The sequence below is a fragment of the Salmo trutta genome, chromosome 5 (assembly GCF_901001165.1).
Source record: "Salmo trutta chromosome 5, fSalTru1.1, whole genome shotgun sequence".
Taxonomy (NCBI): domain Eukaryota; kingdom Metazoa; phylum Chordata; class Actinopteri; order Salmoniformes; family Salmonidae; genus Salmo; species Salmo trutta.
The window spans coordinates 38,919,510-38,941,909 of record NC_042961.1 but is presented as its reverse complement, the minus strand read 5'-3'; the positions used below and the strand labels follow the sequence as shown (position 1 = coordinate 38,941,909).

General features: G+C 42.5%; 1 protein-coding gene across 12 annotated transcripts in view; it reads right to left on the bottom strand.

The window, feature by feature from the left end:
* The window catches only part of LOC115194123 (calcium/calmodulin-dependent protein kinase type II delta chain), a 121,667-nt gene that overhangs the window by 97,038 nt on the left and 2,229 nt on the right, over positions 1-22,400 (bottom strand). The gene's annotated exons all lie outside the window — the stretch shown is intronic.

Here is a 22,400-nt window from a genome sequence, read left to right as displayed (position 1 = left end):
CTAAATACAAGATAAAAAAGAAAAAGTTCCCCCAACGGAGAGCCAGCACGTATGAGGGCTGGATGTAAAAAAGCATCAGAGGCTAGGCCAAAAAAAGGGAGCAAAATAAAAGAGGATAACCCAGTTTTTAGCATCAAGATAAACTGCATTCACATTTAATGAGTGTGGATTTAAGTGATAAGCACATGGAAGCCAAACAGGCAAATGGCATATCAATATCAAAGACACTGTAGGTCCACAGTGGGATGGCCTACCAGCCAGCTGAATCCATTTCACAACTCTGAACATCCGGCAACTCTAGAAAGCCGAGTCGGACGCATTGTAAGAAACACTGATCTCCACAGCAATCTGACTGAATTTGGCAGGACATTTGGGCTGAAATATGAACAAAAAGTCGAACAACCTAAAGCTAAAATACACAGAGCACATTCCAGCTGTGGTATGTGTTTACACCATCTCTAAGGAGCTCAACCTGGGAATGTTAGAATTACTGTCTGGATCTGTGGTATAGAAGTTTGAGTCTGGATGCAGCATGTTACTTAGAGTAGGCTTTGAACAGCATTGGAAAGTGATGATCAAGGTGGTGACCCAGTGGTCATGGCAACAGCAGATAGCAAAGGATAGTTCCAAAATGTGGTGTTGGCTAAGCTAACCATAGGTGGCAAACCATAGCCATGAGTAGTAAATCCACAAGTGTTCTATATTTACACTATATCTAGCTGTTTAAAGACACTAAGTTTGTCTTTTCTTAGCAAATTGTGGCTAAAATAAATTGTTAGTCACTAATGCTAATCGCTAGTTAGCTAACTAATAAATGTACCTAGTCAGAGCAAACGGAGTTCGCTAATACAGCCTGATGCCAGTGATGGTGTAGGCCTAAATCAGCATGTTGTTTGTAAAACAGTATCTTCTAAATCAGAGAGGAATAGGCAAAGCAGGAATTAGATAAAACATTTAATGTAGCCAAAGATTAGGGTCTCACTCCCCTGGGAAACACTGGCCAACACTTTGGTTCCTACCCTGTCACATTAACTCCTCCATAGAGATCCCATTAGTATTCCAATTCCTGATTCTATGAATGCCTCCCTGGCTTTTATCATTCATTGTCATGTCAAGCCCTATTATAAGTGCCCACTATTACATTCCAACTATGGATTTAGACTAATCGGCATACTTCTATGATTCCAACAGTTCACCACAGTGTTGATCTAAATCACAAGTCATATTGCAATTGCAATAGTTGGTTAAAAATGAGGCCTATGTGGTAGTGTGGAAATGATCTCAAATTATAAACTTTTGGTTGAAGTTTGATTGAATGTAAAAAACAAATCAGAATGGAGAAAGCCCCATTGAAAAATCACTCAGAATGTATATGTTACCGCCCTAGGGTCATGCACAACAAAGCAAATTAAAAAAATATTATTCCAAAACATAAAATACTGTAAAAAATTTAAATAAAAAAAGTGAAAAATATTGTGATATGATATTTTGGCCATAATCTCCCAGCCCTAGCCACAAGTGTACTTAGTGGAGAGCCTATAAAAGTAAATGATTAGTGGGCATGTACTACAAACGGTCACAGAACAGAGATGTGATGAGGACAGTGGTCCGACAGTATAGATGAGGACATTTACACTAGGGCAAGAAAAAGTAAAGACGTCTGGTATCTGTGATACGGCGGGCAAACAAACTGAGTAAAACACACCAAACACTTTCTAGTCCTAGTTCTTGTGAGAAACGATTGATTTGCCCTTCTTGATCTCCTACTCATGCTCTTAGTGTGCTCACCATGAGACAACTAGTCTAGGTTACATTTACAGAGCAATCCCATTCCACCCACACTTCCTTTCATCTCTCTATGCCTCCTCTCCCTCCCCCTTTCTACCTGTCCGAGGAGATATTGTACCCATACAAACATCCTTCCTCTCCTCCTTATCACTATGTGTCTGTGCTGACAGAACCACACTAGGCTCAGAGTTTTGCATTTAGTCACTTGACCCACTCGCTGTAGTGAGACAGTGGAAGGTGGATGGCGTATTAATATTAGATTGTGTCTGATGGAGATTGCACTCAGGCCTCTCATCATGGTTTTTCATCTTTCTGTAAGTAAGTCTACCTGCATCCGCTCTCTGCCTATTTATCAACTCCATCGTCTCTCTCCGTCTATAATACGCTACAGTTTCATCTGATCACTGACTAGGCCTTCCATTGGGGTCCACTTGAACCTCATTGAGACAGAGACAATTCCCAATTGGGGTTTTGCAAAGCAAGGGGGACTTTTTTGTCATGGGGTTCAGGTTATCCTCACGATTGGACTCATCTTGGGGGTCATCGTATTCTGTACTACCTTCGCTTATGGGAGGTATTCCAACAAGTTGTAATGATATGCAATTACTGAAAAGCATATGATTTTACGTCCATGATCCCTGTAAAATGACTAGTTAAGGGGCCGTGCTTGTCACCCACCGGGTTGTAGATTTGAATAATCCCTGATTTATTGATGAGCTCCAAGAGACACCTAGCTGGCTTGACCTCACCTAGAACGGTGTGAGAGCAACCTGCCATTACAGATACCCTAAACAGACGCAGCTCGTCTTGCTTTGATGACTTAACTTTACTTCTCTAGTCTCACACCCAGTCGAGAGAAAGCGAGAGAGAACAAGCTGTCACTGTGATCATGCCTGCTCTCAGTTTCCCTGACACTCTGGCACTACATTGGCCGGGTACACATAGCACTAGGTCACAAACTGTTCTGTTCTATAGCTTGTACAGCTTGTCTGGTCTCTGGGTGAGTGATGCATCATTAGAACCCCTTAATTAGCCCCAGTGTGAACAGTTAATTACCCAGGGAGAGCATGAGGAGGCCGGTCTACCACACAGGGGTCATTAGTGATTGCCTGAACGTTGTCTGAATTGTAAAGTTTTGTCTGAGGGAACAGAGGCTCGGCTCAAAGCTCTGGGAAGACAACGTGGCTGATGAACAGAATAGACATCGTACGAGGGATACAGAACGCTCTCTTATTGAACTAACGTAGCATAGCAATGTAGCATAAGAGGCGGTGACGATGAGCACAGCTTTGAAGCCATTTATATACAGTACGGGATCAGATGTAGGTTACATAAGCAATGCACGTGAGAGAACACATATGCATCCAGTAGACATCTCTACAGAAGCATGTGGTGCTGTAGCTCTTCAACAGGCTATGTACAGACAAGGATATTTAAAGTGAAGCAGATGTCGGTTTTGTTTGACATATACAAAGTTCCTGCTGAGTATTGCCATAAGCAGTGTCATCATACTCAAGTCAGCTCCATGGGTGATTATATGAATGTAAATAAATAAATATATATATATATATATATATATATATATATATATATATATATATATATATATATATATATATATATATACACACACACTAGACACTCAAACAGTTCCAACTAATACAGTGCGTTCGAAAAGTACAGACCCCTTAACTTTTTGTTACGTTACTTATTCTAAAATTTATTAAATTGTTTTTGTTCATCAATCGACACACAATACCCCATAATGACAAAGCAAAAACATTTTAGCATATTAATAAATACAAGTCACCTTTACATAAGTATTCAAACCCTTTACTCAGTACTTTGTTGAAGCACGTTCGGCAGCGAATACAGCTTTAAGACTCCTTGGGTATGACACTACAAGCTTGGCACACCTGTATTTGGGGAGTTTCTCCCATTCTTCTCTGCAGATGCTCTCAAGCTTGGTCAGGTTGGATGGGGAGCATCGCTGTACAGCTTTTTTCAGGTCTCTTCAGAGATGTTCGATCAGGTTCAAGAACAGGCTCTGGCTGAGGCACTCAAGGACATTCAGAGACTTGTCCAGAAGCCACTCCTGCATTGTCTTGGCTGTGTGCTTAGGGTCGTTGTCCTGTTGGAAGGTGAACCTTCGCCCCAGTCTGAGGTCATGAGCGCTCTGGAGCAGGTTTTCATCAAGGATCTCTCTGTACTTGGCTCCGTTCATCTTTCCCTCGATCCTGACTAGTCTCCCAGTCCCTGCTGCTGAAAAACATCCCCACATTATGATGCTGCAACCACCATTCTTCACCGTAGGGAAGGTGCCAGGTTTCTTCCAGATGTGATGCTTGGCATTCAGGACAAAGAGTTCAATCTTGTTTCATCAGACCAGAGAAATTTGTTTCTCATGGTCTGAGAGTCCTTTAGGTGCCTTTTGGCAAACTCCAAGTGGGCTGTCATGTGCCTTTTATTGAGGAGTGGCTTCCGTCTGGCCACTCTAACATAATAGCCTGATTGGTGGAGTGCTGCAGAGATGGTTGTCCTTCTGGAAGGTTCTCCCATCTCCACAGAGGAACTCTGAAAGTCTGTCAGAGTGACCATCGGGTTCTTGTTCACCTCCCTGACCAAGACCCTTCTCCCCAGATTGCTGAGTTTGGCTGGGCGGCCAGCTCTAGGAAGAGTCTTGGTGGTTCCAAACTTCTTCCATTTAAGAATGATGGAGGCCACTGTGTTCTTGGGGACCATCAATGCTGCAGAAATCTTTTGGTACCCTTCCCCAGATGTGTGCTTTAACAAAATCCTGTCTTGGAACTTGACAAACAATTCCTTCGACCTCATGATTTGGTTTTTGCCCTGACTTGCACTGTCAACTGTGGGACCATATATAGACAGGTGTGTGCCTTTCCAAATCATGTCCAGTGAGTTGAATTTACCACAGGTGGACTCCAATCAAGTTGTGGAAACATCTCAAAGGATGAACAATGGAAACAGGATGCACTGGAGCTCAATTTCGAGTTTCATTGCAAAGGGTCTAAATACTTATGTCTTTATTTACAATTTTAATTCATTTGGGGAAAGAAATCTAAAAACCTGTTTTGTCTTTGTCATTATTGTGTGTAGATCGATGAGGAAAATGTTTTATTTAATCCATTTTAGATTAAGGCTGTAATGTAACAAAATGTGGAGGAAGGGAAGGGGTCTGAATACTGTCCAGAATGCACTGTACACCTATAAGATAGATACTCTATGACGCATTTCCTGTTCAGCAAGGGGGGGAGGGGGGGGCTCTTACTCCATGACGATGAGCCCTCCACATGCGCACATACACAATCACATATATTGCTATCGAAATTAAAAAGTGTGGCCTCGTCAAGGACAAACCCAGTGCTGCTGGGTAGAACACCTTCCACCTCAGCAGAGAAGGCTGGAATAACAATCCATTGAATATGTGAATACAGATGAGGGTAGTGCTTTCTAAGATGGCGGCAGGGTGAAGGAGAATGGATATGTTCCGCTTGTAATTAAGGAGTGTGTTTGACAGTCTCGGCTTGGAACATAAGCTAGAATAAGCCACCTAACACCTGTAAAACCGGCTGGCACGCTGTGTGGAAGAATAACAGAGGGAATGCATGATAGAGGATGACTGGTGTCGAAAAGGGATATTCTCGTCACAGTCATATTCCATGGATAAACAATATTTATCAGAGTCTCATTACTGCTGTGTGTTTCCACTGTTCTTCCTGCACACAGAACACATTTACACATAACCCATCTTCCAGGAGCACTAACAAGAACAAAAAACACCAAGGGTCAGAGGTCAATGAAAAATAATGATCCCCAGAAAGTTTCCATTCCATTAGTCCTGTTTCTCAGAGAGCAAGAAAAAAAACAGTGAGAGAAACAATGGCCTTTTCCCCAATTAGACTTGCTCAACTCCTGCATGCTCTTTTGCCTCCTTTTGAAAAAGATAAATCGAGGAAAGGCAGCGAAGAGAGGGAACATAGACAAAAATGCGTTAGCAGGGGTGGATCCCAAAATAAATCTTTAGTTGTGCAATACATTTTAGAGAAAAACGTGCTGCTCGTTTTAAACATGTGCAAGATTTTCTTCTCTGACAAAACAAAAGCTGATTCAAAGAGGGTGTGGCAGATTTCAAAAGTCTTGCGCGAAGGACTCTGATAGGATACACATGACTATCCTCGATGAAAGATGGATATCGAGGAGGAGAGGACACTCTTCCATTCGCCGACTAAGAAATTGACATCTCCTCGACCAATTATCGGTTTCCGGGTCACGGAGGAGAGAGGACCGAGGAAAGAGGGTGGAGAACAGACTTCTGCCAAAATGAGAAAAGGCCATAGACGCTTAATCCCAGAAGGCCCGTTGAATGGTGCCATCGTTCATTAAGAGTGTGAGATCACCTTTGGGCACTTGTGGAGCGTCCCTTCTGTCCCTTTCTCCCAGACAAAAAGGCTCTAATTAAGGGAGCCCTGTCCCCCCCCCACCCACCCCCCGAGTTCCCTGGCCTACTTTGCTAAATAAGGATTTAGACTGAAGCCCAAGGGGAAAGCTCACATTTATCCCTCCATAGGTTGAAATAGAAGGAGAAAAAAAAATACAGATCAATCAGGGATGACAGACTTGGCAGCACCTTAGGCTTACGTAGATAGGATCTGGGTTACGGTTCGATGTGATGCACAGTGTGCGCACAGGCACGCACGTGTGGTTACGGAAAAATGCAAACCAACATCACACAGTACGAGTAGAGTCCATTTTTCCCCCACTCAATCTCTTTGTTCTTTTGCATTCAATCATGCACTGATAATCCTTCCACTCCCAAACCCCCAGTGGGGGAAAAAACAATTACTGTTTTTGTGAATCAACTTTTATTTCAGCTGTTTTTTGTGGATTCTCTCTCTGTATATTATTTAAGGAATGCTCGTGCCAGACAGGCTGTGGTGTAGTGGTACGGTGATGGAGCTAGCTAGCGTAGCCTAGTGCTCCTGAGGGAGTGTACGTCAGGTCTGAAAATAGACAGAGCACACACACACAAATGTGACGCAAACAGGGCTGTTTCAGTCAACTGGAAAATGAGCTTGGAAACAGGCGAAGGGAAGGAGAGAGAAAATAACAAAACGTGGATCACAGAACAGAAACGAGAGAACGATATAAAAACAAAATCCCGCTCTGACACCTGATCGGCCTGTTTGTCAATGTTTTTGTATTAGCGGTGATGGGATAGAGGATATCTGAGACTGATCTGTCTGGGGCTTGAAAACAAGTGCTTGTGTGTGTGGATTCATTGGCACATTATCCACAAATATCCATCACTGTTATAAATCACAATGAGACACTGGTAACCAACTCATATTGATGACGGCCCCCTCGTCTGAGCTTTAGATTCAAGTGACCAACAGCTCGTCCATCTGGTGACGAACCACGCATTTCATGGATTTATCATCTAAATGACTACAAGAGTCATTCAAAAAGGTATGCCACAAACAAAATGAATGACAAAATGTCTGGATATCATGACAGACAAGGACAGGAGAGAAAGCACAGGAGACAGTGTTTGAAACCCATCCTCCACGCCAACGATACGCCAAACCCAGGGACGACACCAGATTCCATCTCTGCAATTTCATTTTATTTGTTTAATGAATTTCCGTCGACACGGTGGCTAATAACATGTTCGGACGCACATGTGGCCCAGGCATAGTGCACTCCTCTGCACTGTACTTGTCTCATCATGCAGTTCTGATCTCTCCCAGTCTCTTCCCTGATCCATCTCACCCACGACTGTTCCCGTCACGGCTGGGTAGAACTAGAGTGACAGTAACAAGAACCCGGAACATATAGCAATTCTTTGTTGCATGTGACCCGATTCAGGCTGGAAATAAGAGGCATATAAATACATTTCATGAATTGATTCGGACATTCATTGAACATTATGCAGCCAAATATGAAATAGCTTTGCCAAGGCTGGAGTATTTTGTTCATTCTGATAGTTCATCGGCTGACATCATCCCTCTCTCTCCCTACTTCCTGCTCTTACTCTCCCTCTGTTGTCTAATGAGATATTTTTAGCCTGCCCGTGCAGGCCTGCAACACAGGGGGGGGGGGGCCCAGGGGTGCGCACAGACACACGGGAAATGTTCTCCTGACACCATACCAAATGTTGCAGCTTTTCCTTTGTTTCTCTGTTCTAGAAATTCTCTGGGAATGTACTAGCTCAGCATAATATCCAAGGTGTCCTAGCAGATATACTGATTAGGTTATGTAACACAGTGGACTTCACACACATACACACACTCTCTTGAATGGAATATGAGGGTTAAATGGACCGAGGGCTTTGCTCTTACACAAATCCATTCAGATTTACAAAGAATGAATAAACAAAAATAACCTGGAGATAAAACACCACATCTGCTCTTCCACTGGTGACACAAACACCGGTTTATGACTCAACCCCCCCCTGGCCGTGAAAGAAAACGAGACAGACAGAGATATATAGCCATGGAACTGAGTGAAGAAGAAAAAAATCCCTCACACCTTGGGGAACCTCGCAGCACAACTAGTGCCCCATTTCACCATAATAGAAATGAGGTCCATTCACTAACTGAAAGTGGTGTGAAATATAAAGCTGAGAAAGGCAGTCAAATCGTTCATGGTAAAGTTAGGGCTCTGAGGAGGATATGTCTGTCTTTGGGGTGATCGAATCATCTGTATTCATGCTGGTGTGAAGAGGGTATTCCCTGACACCAAGGTCTGCCATATTGGTCAGGCTGGGATCGAAGGATGAGCCAAGGCACAGGCCAGTGTGATTTTGATTTATGGTGGGCGCTGTGTGTGTGCGCATTAGCATTGATGAAAAATGCAATTTGGCCTTACTGCTATTAGCCCATACAAACGCATTGAATAACAGATAGTCCCCAAAAAACATCAAAAGGAAGTTTGTCCTGAAGTGTCAGTCCTATAATCAGAGACAAGATCAGGATACCGTTCTTTTGTATTCTTATTCTATTTAACCCCTTATTTTTGGCACTAAACTGTCTCCATATATACATTAGTTCCATTCATTTTTTTAACTGGTGCCTTGTGAGAGTCCTGTGAGGCATGTGGGCGTGCTCGTGAGAGTCATCTTTCCATAGAGGGGGTCATAATAGCCCAAACCGTTTGGACGCTACAAACGATTTTGTGAGAAGACTGATTTCCGGGATGCCTCATGGTCTGACAAACACCGCTCTAGCTCTGTCACCTTGCTGAAGTGCATCGTCTGCGGATGCGGTGGATTGAGACGCATTCAAAGCAAAAAAAAAAGATCTCTAGCTTTAACTAACAGATTTTTATGGAAATGTTTTTATTATGCTAATTAGATGCTGTGGGGCTACGGAAATAGACTTTAGGAGGTTAACCCTCTACGGTCTGGTTGGGTAATCAACCCATGTCTGAGGGTGAGTCTACACCCCTCTCATTGGCAGAGAATGAGCCTGACAGAGCCTAGTAGGATATGCAGGCTCAAGTCAAGCCTGATTTTACTGCTTATAACATATAGAAAAATATACCCTATCTGAGATGATGGCGACTGTCTGTGCTAAATCTGCTTCTAAATGACCCCAGGGTGATTTGAGTGGCCAGAGATTGCATGTTTGGAGATAGACACAAGTCTACAATATCATAGGCCAAGTTTACTGAAGGAAGTATTTCAGTTTTATTTCTTACTTAATTCCGTTTTGTTTTTCCAGGTTTCGGAATTTTCCCAGTTTCAGGTTCAATCCCAAAAAATGTTTTTAATAGAAAAACAAAATTGGATGTTCAGTCCACAACAATGCTTGGGAAAAATCTAAGAAATTGAGATTTTGGTGTAGTTACCCTTTAATTGAAGTGCACACCTAGCAAGAGGCTATGGTTTAACAGTGTTTTTGTAGCGCAGTTGCTAAACAAATACCCTGGATTGATGCAAATAATCATGAACCTTCTACCAGGTTAGGCTACTTTGTAGTTAACATTTAATTGAGAAGGTTTTTGGGAAAGCCTTTCCATCTACCAGAAGACTGTTTTCATTAGCATCATTGCTAACGGCTACAGAAAGTAGTAGCTGCAAACACTTTATTTTTTATTTCACCTTTATTTCACCAGGTAGTCAGGTTGAGAACAAGTTCTCATTTACAACTGCGACCTGGCCAAGATAAAGCAAAGCAGTGCGACACAAACAACAAAGTTACATGGGATAAACAAACGTACAGTTAATAACACAATAGACAAATCTATATACAGCGTTAGGGAGGTAAGGCAATAAATAGGCCATAGTGGCAAAATAATTACAATTTAGCATTAACACTGGAGTGATAGATGTGCAAGTAGAGATACTGGGGTGCAAAGGAGCAAAAAAATAAACAACAATATTGGGATGAGGTAGTTGGGTGGGCTATTTACAGATGGGCTGTGTACAGGTGCAGTGATCGGTAAGCTGCTCTGACAGCTGATGCTTAAAGTTAGTGAGGGAGATATAAGTCTCCAGCTTCAGTGATTTTTGCAATTAGTTCCAGTCATTGGCAGCAGAGAACTGGAAGGAAAGGCAGGCCACACAGACAGACATTCTCGTTTCCTCTTAAGCTGCAGGAAATACAAATTAATCACTGATTGAATTCTGTTCATGTCTTATAATAAATGTGGGCAAATTAATACATTCTCAATACATTTCATTGATTCCCTACCAAGTTCAATACATATTTTTATATTGTTGAATTATGGTTTTAATGTCTGGATTCTGTGATTCCATCCACATTCTCTACATCGCAGATTTTAATAGGGCCCTACATCAGCTCCAGGCTAGTACTTGGACTAACAGAACAAAGAGGGAAAACATACTTTCTCGTGAATCTCATTGTGTCCATGGGAATGCCAAGATTATTCTCTCAGGAAAAATGTCTGTATTTTCCAGGAGCCAGAAGCAGCGTGGTTCTGGTGCACAATTGCCAGTGGCTTTTCCACAGCCCTGGGATGGCGGGGTTTCAGCTGATCGTTTCCTCTGTTACTGACTGTTGAGCGGCTGTTTTTCCACAAACAACATCAAATATTAGCTGGCTTGATGTCTGACCACTGGCCGATATTTTCCAATGTAGACCTGAACTGTCAACCAAACAAGCTTGCCATTGTGGATGAGTAGAATTTGACCTACAAGTATGTTTTCATTGCTAGCTTAGACATAACCAAGAGAGAAATTTAAGCAACAACTTTATATAAAAGACAGAGTTGGCTCCAAAAACAGATACTTCCTCATCTTACCACGAAGAAAGCGATACAAAAACATATGCATGCAAAATATGAACCAATTTAGAGAAGGGGGAAATCACCAAATGAGAGATATGAAGAGAGTATAGAAAGCACTACTCCCAATGACCATGCATTGACAGAAGCGTGTGAGGAAAAATAGGTTTGTATATTTAACACCTCCACATGGCCAGCCAAAAAGAGTGTGGGTTAGTAGGGAGGCACTATACCCTATGGAGTTTCACTATCGCACGAGCCTCTGAATTTACACGACCCACTTCGGGAATCCCCAGTGCAAGGAAAAGTAACCTTGAATGTCAGTACTGTACTGTAAATCATTCCCTCAAACATAAAGCAAGATCGCTGTTGTTAAAGCGGTGGGCTGCACGTGGTGGATACAGAAAAAGGGACAAACAATGAAATAAGCATGGGTATATCACACATGCACTTCATGACAAAAAGCCAACTGCACACACGCACAAGAAAGCAGTTCACTAGTTACTAACAGAAACGGGGACAGACTGATTTGATAACACATGAGCTAACTCAATCAATACAGTGCAGGGCAGTGAACCAAGACCAATCTACTGCGTACACATTTCTCCCTGCTTTCAGTGGAGTCTGATAACACCACACCATCTAAGGACATAGACAGGTTGCCCCTATGTGTCACACTACAGCAGTGTTTCCCAACTCTGGTCCTCCAGTACCCACAACAGCACACATTTCTGTTGTAGCCCAGGCCAACATACTGCATTTCAACTGGTCACGGTCTTGATGATTAGTTGACAAGTGGAATCAGGTGTGCTTGTCCGGAGCCACAACAAAAATATGTACTGCTGGGGGTACTCGAGGACTGGATTTGCGAAACACTGCTCTACAGTAGTGACGAAGGGGGAAAAAAATGGATACAGTTATACACACACATATATACAGTGCCTTCGGAAAGTATTCAGACCCCTTGACTTTTTCAATATTTTGTTACGTTACAGCCTTACTCTAAAATGGATTTAAAAAATAATAATCCCCAGAAATCTACACAATATACCCCATAATGAAAGAGCAAAAACAGAAATATCTTATTTACATAAATATTCAGACCCTTTGCTATGAGAATCTAAATTGAGCTCAGGTGCATCCAGTTTCCATTGATCATCATTGAGATGTTTCTATAACTTGATTGGAGTCCACCTGTGGTAAATTCTATTGATTGGACATGATTTGAAAAGGCACACAGCTGTCTATATAAAGTCCCACAGTTGCATGTCAGAGCAAAAACCAAGCTATGAAGTCGAAGGAATTGTCCGTAGAGCTCCGAGACAGGATTTTGACGAGGCACAGATCTGGGGAAGGGTACCAAAACATTTGTGGAGCACTAAAGGTCCCCAAGATCACAGTGGCCTCCATCATTCTTAAATGGAAGATGAAGTTTGGAAACACTAAGACACTTCCTAGAGCGGGCCGCCCGGCCAAACTGAGCAATCAGGGGAGAAGGGTCTTGGTCAGGGAGGTGACCAAGAACCTGATGGTCACTCTGGCAGAGCTCCAGAGTTCCTCTGTTGAGATGGGATAACCTTCCAGAAGGGCAACCATCTCTGCAGCACTCCACCAATCAGGCCTTTATGGTAGAGTGACCAGACGGAAGCCACTCCTCAGTAACAGGCACATGACAGCCCACTTGGAATTTTCCAAAAGGCACCTAAAGACTCTCAGACCATGAGAAATAAGATTCTCTAGTCTGATAAAACCAAGATTGAACTATTTGGACTAAATTCCAAGCGTCACCTCTGGAGGAAACCTGGCACCATTCCTACTGTGAAGCACAGTGGTGGCAGCATCATGCTGTTGTTCAGTGGCTGGGACTGGGAGACTAGTCAGGATCGAGGGAAAGATGAACGGAGCAAAGTACAGAGAGATCCTTGATGAAAACCTGCTCCAGAGCACTCAGAACCTTAGACTGGTGGGCGAAGGTTTACAACGATCCTAAGCACACAGCCAAGACAAGAGTGGCTTCGGGACAAGTCTCTGAATGTCCTTGAAGGGCCAGCCAGAGCCTGGACTTGAACCCAATCGAACATCTCTGGAGAGACCTGAAAATATCTGTGCAGCAACGCTCCCCATCCAACCTGACAGAGCTTGAGAGGATCTACAGAGAAGAATGGGAGAAACTCCAAATAAAGGTGTGCCAAGCTTGTAGCGTCATACCCAAGAAGACTCAAGGCTGTAATCGCTGCCAAAGTACTGAGTAAAGGATCTGAATACTTACGGAAATGTATTATTTCAGTTTTTTTATATAAATACTTCAAAAGGCATTGTATATACAGTACCAGTAAAAAGTTTGGACACACTCATTCCAGGGTTCTTCTTTATTGTTACTATTTTCTATTTTGTAGAGTAATAGTGAAGACATCAAAACTATGAAATAACACATATGGAATCATGTAGCAACCCACATTTTTTTATTTAAATAAAAGTATTTTACATTTGAGATTCTTCAAAGTAGCCACACATTGCCTTCATGACAGCTTGTACACTCTTGGCATTCTCTAAAAATAAAGTAAAACCCTTGAATGAGTAGGTGTGTCCAAACTTTTGACTCGTACAGTATATACAGTTGAAGTCAGAAGTTCACATACACTTAGGTTGGAGTCATTAAAACTTGTTTTTCAACCACTCCACAAATCTCTTGTTAACAAACTATCGTTTTGGCAAGTCGGTTAGGACATCTACTTTGTGCATGACAAGTAATTTTTCCAACAATTGTTTACAGACAGATTATTTCACTTATAAGTCACTGTATCACAATTCCAGTGGGTCAGAAGTTAACATACACTAAGCTGACTGTGCCTTTAAACCTGCATGGAAATTCCAGAAAATGATGCCATGGCTTTAGAAGCTTCTGATAGGCTAATTGACATCATTTGAGTCAATTGGCGCTGTACCTGTGGATGTATTTCAAGGCCTACCTTCAAACTCAGTGCCTCTTTGCTTGACATCATGGGAAAATCAAAAGAAATCAGCCAAGACCTCATAGAAAATAATTGTAGACCTCCACAAGTCTGGTTCATCCTTGGGAGAAATTTCCAAATGCCTGAAGGTACCACGTTCATCTGTACAAACAATAGTACGCAAGTATAAACACCATGGGACCACGCAGCCATCTTACCGCTCAGGAAGGAGACGTGTTCTGTCTCCTAGAGATGAACGTACTTTGGTGCGAAAAGTGCAAATCAATCCCAGAACAACAGCAAAGGGCTTTGTGAAGATGCTTGAGGAAACGGGTACAAAAATTTCTATATCCACATTAAAACGAGTCCACTACGCAAGGAAGAAGCCACTGCTTAAAAACCGCCATAAAAAAGCCAGACTACGGTTTGCAACTGCACATGGGGACAAAGATTGTACTTTTTGGAGAAATGGCCTCTGGTCTGATGAAACAAAAATAGAACTGTTTGGCCATAATGACCATCGTTATGTTTGGAGGAAAAGGGGGAGGCTTGCAAGCTGAAGAACACCATCCCAACCGTGAAGCACTGGGTGGCAGCATCATGTTGTGGGGGTGCTTTGCTGCAGGAGGGACTGGTGCACTTCACAAAATAGATGGCATCAAGAGGAAGGAAAATTATGTGGATATATTGAAGCAACATCTCAAGACATCAGTCAGGAAGTTTAAGCTTGGTCGCAAATAGGTCTTCCAAATGGACAATGACCCCAAGCATACTTCCAAAGTTGTGGCAAAATGGCTTAAGGACAACAAAGTCAAGGTATTGGAGTGACCATCACAAAGCTCTGACCTCAATCCTATAGAGATTTGTGGTCAGAACTGAAAAAGCCTGTGTGAGCAAGGAGGCCTACAAACCTGACTCAGTTACACCAGCTCTGTCAGGAGGAATGGGCCAAAATTCACCCAACTTAATGTGGGAAGCTTGTGGAAGGCTACCCAAAATGTTTGACCCAAGTTAAACAATTTAAAGGCAATGCTACCAAATACTAATTGAGTGTATGTAAACTTTTGACCCACTGGGAATGTGATTAATAAAATAAAAGGTGAAATAAATCATTGTCTCTACTATTATTCTGACATTTCACATTCTTAAAATAAAGTGGTGATCCTAACTGACCTAAGACAGGGAATTTTTACTAGGATTAAATATCAGGAATTGTGAAAAACTGAGTTTAAATGTACTTGGCTAAGGTGTATGTAAACTTCCGACTTCAACTGTATTTTGCTTCTGTAGGTAACTGTCACGCCCTGACCATAGAGGGCCCTCTGGGTTCTCTATGGTGTTTTAGGTCAGGGTGTGACTAGGGGGTGTTCTAGTCTTTAATTTCTATGTTGGTGTGAGTATGGTTCCCAATTGGAGGCAGCTGAATATCGTTGCCTCGAATTGGGGATCATACTTAGTGTGGTCCTTTTCCCACCTGCGTTGTGGGATATTGTTTGCGTTTAGTGCTATGTGCGCTACGAACTGCACGTTCGTTTATTTATTTGTTGTTTGAAGTTTCACCTCAATAAATATGTGGAATTCTACTCACGCTGCGCTTTGGTCTAGTTATTTAAACGACGAACGTGACAGTAACGTTAACTAGCGCTAGTCGGCTGTACATGCGGCAAAACTCCAGTATTTTCCATCCTATAGTTTGCTCTCAATCTTTTTAATAGTGAGACATGTCAGCACCATTTCCCTGACTGATCAAAACTGGTTCTCATGCGCTTTAGTCTCTCTGCAGCAAACATACACTGATTTTACAAAACCCCTCCTCCTGCCCTCAGAATAGCTTCAATTCGCCAGGGAATTAACTCTACAAGGTATTGAAAGCATTCCACAGGCCCAAGTTGACTCCAATGCTTCCCACAGTTGTGTCAAATCGGCTGGATGTCCTTTGGGTGGTGGACCATTCTTGATACACGCGGAAAACTGTTGAGTGTGAAAAACCCTGCAGCGTTGCAGTTCTTGACCCAAACCGGTGCACCCTGCACCTACTACCATCCCCTTTTCAAAGGCATCTTTTGTCTTGCTCTTTCACCCTTTGAATGGTACACATACACAATCCAAGTCCCAATTATCACAAGGCTTTAAAAAAAATATTCTTTAACCCGTCTTCTCCCTTTCATCTACAAAGATTGAAGTGGATTTAACAAGTGACATCAATCCAGGATCATAGCTTTTACCTGGATTCAACTGGTCAGTCTGTCATGGAAAGAGCAGGTGTTATTCATGTTTTGTACACTCAGTGCATAGTGAGCAATATGTTTGGAACATGGAATTGCAATACATATAGAATCGTGGGAATCACAATACATATCGTATCGACACCTAAGTATTATGATAATATCATATCGTCAGGTCCCTGGCAATTCCCAGCCCTACTCTACAGTACTGCCCATTATTAGTACCCTAATCAATGCCATTAGGCAGGGTAAGATTTCAAAATGCCGGTGCTAGATTTACAGCTTAGATACGGTGGCTTGTTTTATCACCACATAAACCTGTGAGGTAAGATCCCCAGCTTGTTTAGTACGCTACTCCAGCCCTTGTATCTGGCATAGACACAGAGCCGGGGTTTCCCTCTTCTAAGGTGGCCGTCAGTTCAGAAATGGGGAGACATGATCTCTCCTGCTCTCAGGTAAGGGGAGCCACAGCTCAGTGGAGCCACTCAGTCAAGCCAATCCTAGCCTGGGATCAATCATGGAAAAACCCTCAATAAACCTCTCCTCAACCCCTCTCTGGGCCTCCCTCTATTCATCACCTCAGCAATCTAATCATCGCCTTACTCTATGTAGCTAGCACAAACAAAGGGGATTGTGTAAGAAAAAGGCTACCGTTTCCTCATTCCAGCTCTGTTATTTCCTTCCCTACTGTTCTCCCGCGCTCATTTTATTAATCTTCTGTTCTAGACATTGACTAGCTCTTGTCTGTGATAGAATTACATTCGTCTCTTAGTCCTATTCATCCCTCACTCCATCCCTTTCCTTGTCTCTAGCCCTCCATCGCACGAGCAGACTGTTCTAAAGAGTATGTGCAGCAAGGAAACCCCGATTCCCCATGAGACATCACATGTGTGTCTTAGTGTGTCTGTCAGCAGCCCATTAAGGTTTGTGGAGGGAAATCAGACAAGCATAATGGCATACAGACAGCAGGAGCCACGGCCCACAAACTCCCTCAGAGAGAAGGATGGAGAGAATAAAAGAGAAAAAAAGGCCAGAGAGCTGCTTCCTAGACAGGCGGTCCAATGTATGGCATACAGACAGCAGGAGCCATGACCCACGCACCCACAAGCTCCCTCAGAGAGAAGGATGGAGAGAATAACAGAAAAAAAGGCCAGAGAGCTGCTTCCTAGACAGGCGGTCTAATGTACGGAGGAAGGACTTGCTATACTAGCACCAGAATATAGACACACAAAAGGTCATAAAGAATGCATGTCTATTTCTACCACGTGTAGTTTCGCTTCAAACACGGGTCCATTCCCATAGTGACTGGGGTTGTGACACAATAGGCTACACTGTGAATCATGTACTGCTAATCAGAAATCAAAGCAGGTTAACCGATGTTGTTATGACTTGCATACTCACAAGCAAGGTTTTTATGCCTCGTCACAAGGGGTACTAAGGGTATGAAAATGAAACAGGAACTGTAAAGACAGACGTTGATAACCAGTCACAAAAGACGCCTGACCACATCCGACTACTGAAATGAGTCATGTTCATACAGTTATGAATGTACACTGTGCCCTTAAAAGATAAGGGAGAAAGAGCAAATTGGGGGACATTGGTTTGCAGGTCAATTGGTTAAGCCCAAAAATGAAGCCTTGAAGAATTCTCCTGTCATTGACTGATGTCAGAGGGGGTATTGTAATTCTCACAGGATGACAGAGCTTTGAGACAAGTGACCAATAAACTAGAACCACATACCCGCATTCTTCTGGACATGGCTAGAAGGGATACAGCTCATGTCAAACTCCTGCGAGAGTTTGAAACTTTTCTGCCGAAGTTGGGACTTTGGAGAGTGTTCAGAATCATTCAATTTTGATCAAATTAATTGTTAAAATAAAATCTCACAAAAATGTAGACGTTAAATGCTGTAGTTGGGCTCCCGAATGGCGCAGCGATCTAACATGCTGACTACACCGCTCGCTTCGCATGCACGAGTGTGGCAAAATAAATTTAGAAATCTATGTTATTCAATTATTGCACCCACACTGCTTGCGCGCGCCAACAAGCCTCTGCGTTGCCAAGGGCTAAAATAGAAGTCAGTTCAATTTCTGACGCAGATCGCACTGCAAGTCCTGCTTCTCCCAACACCTCATTGGTTTAAAGAAGCAGGTACCCACATGCCATCTCCTCATTGGCAATACCCACGTGGGTGACTGAAAGACGAACGAGGTCAGTGGCGGTAATGCACCTAATTTATGAAAGTTGCCAATCGCAATATAAAGTTAAGAGAAGGAATAGCCTGGATGGAGGAGAGATGACTAGAAATGATTCAGTTGACCGTTTTATGTGTGGATTAATTGTCGGAGTAGAGGATCTTGTGCATTTCAGGAAAAATAACAACTCAATGTTTATATCCCATGACAAATTATCTAGCAACAGCAAGCTAGCTAAATAGGGCAAATTAGCTAGCAAGTGCAAGCTAGCTAGCTAAATCGCATAAATGTTTAATGCTTTTCAGAGTTTGTTTTGATATTTTAACCTGCGTGTCGTGATCGCGTTTGGTGTGGGGGGACAAAATAAATGTATGCACGATGGCGCACACGCACAGCCGGTTTTGGTTCCGTGTAAGGCACTGCATCTCAGTGCTTGAGGCGTCACTACAGACCCCCTTAGTTAGAATCCAGGCTGTATCACAACCGGCCATGATTGGGAGTTCCATAGGGCTGCGCACAATTGGCCCAGCGTCTTCCAGGTTTGGCCGGTGTAGGCCGTCATTGTAAATAACAATTTGTTCTTAACTGACTTGCCTAGTTAAATAAATAAAAACATTTGCGGTGGAAATAACTACAACAAATGTGCTTTAGCAGTCACCCTGATGGCTACACTATCTACTTCCCTCGCCGTACTGTGGGACAGCGGTGCTCGGCAAGCGGAAGTACCAATAAGTAATGTCTCGTGTAAATTGCTATCGTCAGGGACAGCCCTCTCATTAGGCAAGATTAGGCCGCCACCTATGGTGGCACTTGAATTTGGGGCGGCATTTTGACAATTGGCTGCCACACTCCGGCGCACCTGATTGGCTACTACACCACCAGCTCATAGCGTTGCTGCAGTTCCCGCCGCCCACCCCATTCCCGTTTCTCCCGAAGTTCACTCCCACTATGCTTGGTAGCTATGGTGATGCATGTGTTTATGGGATTATCCAATTGTGAAACAATAATAAAAATGAATCTGCCAAATAAATGATTGAATATTTTTTGTGATATAGACGATTAGTGATTAAGGCAGTAGCCCAACCTTGCCTGTTAATGTTAGCTAGCTACTACTATTGGATATCATTTTTGCTAAAAGTAATGTATAGAGATTTGAAACAATTTGCTACCATGTCTAAGAGACAAAAACTATCAGGAAGCAAATATTTACAAATAAATAAGAAACGAGGCACAATCTATAAACCAAAGAAATTTGCTGGTGAAATGTATCAGTGTGCAGCAATGTCCATCAGCCGGTGTGGAGAATGACAATCCTACGAGGACAGGCCATTCATTTGCCGAGAACAACGAGCCCCCATTCGTTGATTCTAGCAGCTAAGAGGGCATACCAGGTGTGTCCGAACCATGCACTTCCACCGATGATGACAGCTCTCTGGCTGGACAAGAACAGGTGGTCGCACCAGGCCTCGCCACACCTCCAAACAATGCCGGCAAAGACCCTACTATCTTGGACCCAGACTCGTTGCTCCCCATCCCCGATGACAGTGGTGGTGCTGCTGCTAATCCTATCCTTAGATGTCGGCATAGCCAAATACTCCAATATTGTCGCATGCACTGATTAAATACCTCTGTGCCTGGGAAGGGCTTAGTGTGTTTGACCTAAACCAGGGCTCAAATTGAGTGAGGGTATCACATATCCCTTTTGCCCTTTTCTTTAACAAAGGATATCTATTGTTTGCTTTATATTTTGAAATAAATACATAAAACATATCCAAATTATATCAAGCGTTCTATAACAATGCTTAACTCGGTGATGCCTTATGGTAGAAACAAGCTCTAAAATGGCCGCGAAAGACGTGACTCTGATGCATATGGGGATATCGTTTTCGCTAAACTGCAGCCTATAATATTCGAGGAGATTAAAAAAAGAATAATACTTTGCTATTCTGTCCCTATTAACTGATCTTTTCTCTTTCTGAAAATAGATGTTTGTTTAAACCCAGGCAGCTTTTAGGGAAGCACTACTGTTGTTGGGTTATACAACGGACGAGTAGCCAGCAGTTGAAGCTCACAGTTTTCTGCATCAGTACAGCCTCTGTCAAGGTGGAAAGGTAACGTTTGAAAGTGCCATGCTTAGATTCATAAGAATGTCTATGATGTAATTATTTTTGTCTCGCCTAGGGAGGCAGAACGTCCAGGACCAGCCCTGGCTATCGTACTCTAGATAAATACGTTTTGGGAGGAAAAAAAAGTGGAACATTTTAGCTACCGCCTGAGACCTAATGATACATAAACGTGCAACAGATTGGCTAGTGAAATGCACACTAGGCCCTCTGATTGGACAAGCAAAGTCAATCACAGGTCAGGTGAGCTAGTGAACAGATTGCTGTGCAGTTATACGATCGGAGGTCAGCGCAAACATCTAATTGTAAGGAGAGAAAATTGCCTGCTACAAAAATGCTTTGGTGATCAAGAATATTAACCACAGATAGAACAATAAGCCACATATTTCACCGGATGTATAAACATGAAGCATCTGGTTGGCATTTCCACTCGGTATCAAATATGGTGATGAGAGGAAGCCCAGTGGCCGGCAGTAGGAGAAGATGGCGCGATATGGATTTTGGCCCACATTCTGATAATTTTCTCATCGATGAAACATTTGATCGCCCTACAGTTTTCTGTTTCCAAAACAAGAATCTGTAACAAGAGCGGACTCCGTTTTTTAAAAAAAATTTTTACTTTACACTATGCCAAAGTTTCTAAAACTTCAGTTGTTTAGAAGAAGTGCATGGACGAATTGAGTTATTGGACATGTTCACTTCATACAGTAGGCGTTCTCTAATGGAAATATGCAAATAATTGCTAGAATGCGCCAATAGTATCTTACTAGCTCCGCTTGGCTCTGCCCACCTCCTTGCTTGTTCTGCCCACTATGATTAATTGGAAACAGGCTCTGATCTATCTTGGGTTAGTTATAAAGATCTTTGTATTACTTGCAAGCTCACCAGCAATGGGGCATCAAGCAACAATTACTACAATAGGCCTACTGGTCTTTTGGTATGTCAAAATTGCTTGAAATTGATGATTTAATTATGAAGCTTACATTTGGAATTTGTTGTTAAAATTCAATTATTACTGTGGCGAAGACGCAGCATAGGCACGTGTCTCCACTTGCGCTCTCCAAACTCTATTGTTGAAATGTTTGCTCTTGCTTTCACACGTTTAAATGCATATTTGGTCAATATATATCCCCATCTAATCCTACAATAGTTGCTAGTGTTTCATCATTCCATCCCGTACCGTTTATTGCAACACAGATATTTCTGTTTCATGTTTGATACCTTTTAAATGTACCATATCTTACCATCTGGGCGCAATGAACGTTCGCAATACTCAAGTTCTGTTATTTTAATTCAATGTATGTTTCCTTTGTTCATATTTCCAGGGTTATGTCGGAGTTCCATGTGTCCTATGTTTCTCATTCTGGTTGTGCGTAACAGGAGCGCGCGCCACACTTTAGGGGTCAGTACGTTGAATAAGAGAAAATGATTGTTCCATGTATGAATGGTGATGAAATAGCATTAATAATCATTAAGTCTGATTAAGATCAATGTAACAATGGCTGTGGAAATTGCCTTTTAAAAAATGAAAACATTGTAGAACCAGTTTATTGGTTGTAATTGGTTAGTTGTATGGTCCTTCGAGTGGCCAATTGCTTACATGTACCCATTTGTACTCCTGTTAGAAAGATTTGATTTGGTTTCTCAAGGGGAGGCTGTGCAGTCTTGCTCTCTACCTGTGTTTAGATAGGACAGGTTAAGCCTGCCTGACACAGAGGCTATTTCTTTTGGCTGTTGCCCGTGTATATTTGGAAAATCTACTTGTATATTTTGTATGATATGGCGCTTTCACCATTGGATCACCAAGACCTGTAAATAAATCTTGACTCTGCGCACGTCAACCTGCCTTGC